The sequence below is a fragment of the Daktulosphaira vitifoliae genome, unplaced genomic scaffold, assembly GCF_025091365.1.
Source record: "Daktulosphaira vitifoliae isolate Bord-2020 unplaced genomic scaffold, ASM2509136v1 Scaffold_1, whole genome shotgun sequence".
Classification (NCBI taxonomy): domain Eukaryota; kingdom Metazoa; phylum Arthropoda; class Insecta; order Hemiptera; family Phylloxeridae; genus Daktulosphaira; species Daktulosphaira vitifoliae.
In genome coordinates, this window is record NW_026099572.1 from 87,077,531 (window position 1) to 87,078,711 (window position 1,181).

The 1,181-nt window shown below is 29.6% G+C and overlaps 1 protein-coding gene across 1 annotated transcript in view; it reads left to right on the plus strand.

Annotated features, from left to right (window-relative positions):
* The window catches only part of LOC126896503 (microtubule-associated protein futsch), a 27,847-nt gene that overhangs the window by 17,366 nt on the left and 9,300 nt on the right, over nucleotides 1-1,181 (plus strand). The window lies entirely within an intron of this gene.

Here is a 1,181-nt window from a genome sequence, read left to right on the forward strand (position 1 = left end):
TTAAAGATAATGTTTTAGATAACACAAATACGTCATCTGTAAAATCATCTGACGGTCATGAAGAAATACTGAAAATTGAAAGTAGAAAAAGCTCGACTTGTGAGTTCAATGATGATTCTGTAGAACCAACAAATATATCTAGTAGAAAAACTTCTGATGCCCTTGATGAAATACCAAATAAATCAATAATATGTGAAAGTACTAAAGTATCAATTCATGAGGTAAAAGATCATTCTCCAATTAAAGATAATGTCTTAGATAACACATATACGTCATCTGTAAAATCAGCTGACGGTATTGAAGAAATACTGAAAATTGAAAGTAGAAAAAGCTCCATTCGTGAGTTCAATGATGATTCTGTGGAAACAACAAATATATCTAGTAGAAAAACTTCTGACGCCCTTGATGAAATACCAAATAAATCAATTATAAGTGAAAGTACTAATGATTCAATTCAAGAGGCAAAAGATTATTCTCCAATTAAAGATAATGTTTTAATTAACACAAATACGCTTCTTAAAAAATCATCTGACTCTCATGAAGAAATATCGAAAATTGAAAGTAGAAAAAGCTCGATTCATGAGTTCAATGAGGATTCTGTAGAACCAACAAATATATCTAGTAGAAAAACTTCTGACGCCCTTGATGAAATACCAAATAAATCAATAATAAGTGAAAGTACTAATGATTCAATTCATGAGGTTAAAGATCATTCTCCAATTAAAGATAATGTTTTAGATAACACAAATACGTCATCTGTAAAATCATCTGACGGTCATGAAGAAATACTGAAAATTGAAAGTAGAAAAAGCTCCATTCGTGAGTTCAATGATGATTCTGTGGAAACAACAAATATATCTAGTAGAAAAACTTCTGACGCCCTTGATGAAATACCAAATAAATCAATTATAAGTGAAAGTACTAATGATTCAATTCAAGAGGCAAAAGATTATTCTCCAATTAAAGATAATGTTTTAATTAACACAAATACGCTTCTTAAAAAATCATCTGACTCTCATGAAGAAATATCGAAAATTGAAAGTAGAAAAAGCTCGATTCATGAGTTCAATGAGGATTCTGTAGAACCAACAAATATATCTAGTAGAAAAACTTCTGACGCTCATGATGAAATATCGAATTCTCCAATTATTAGTGAAAGTGCTATAGTATCAATTAATGAG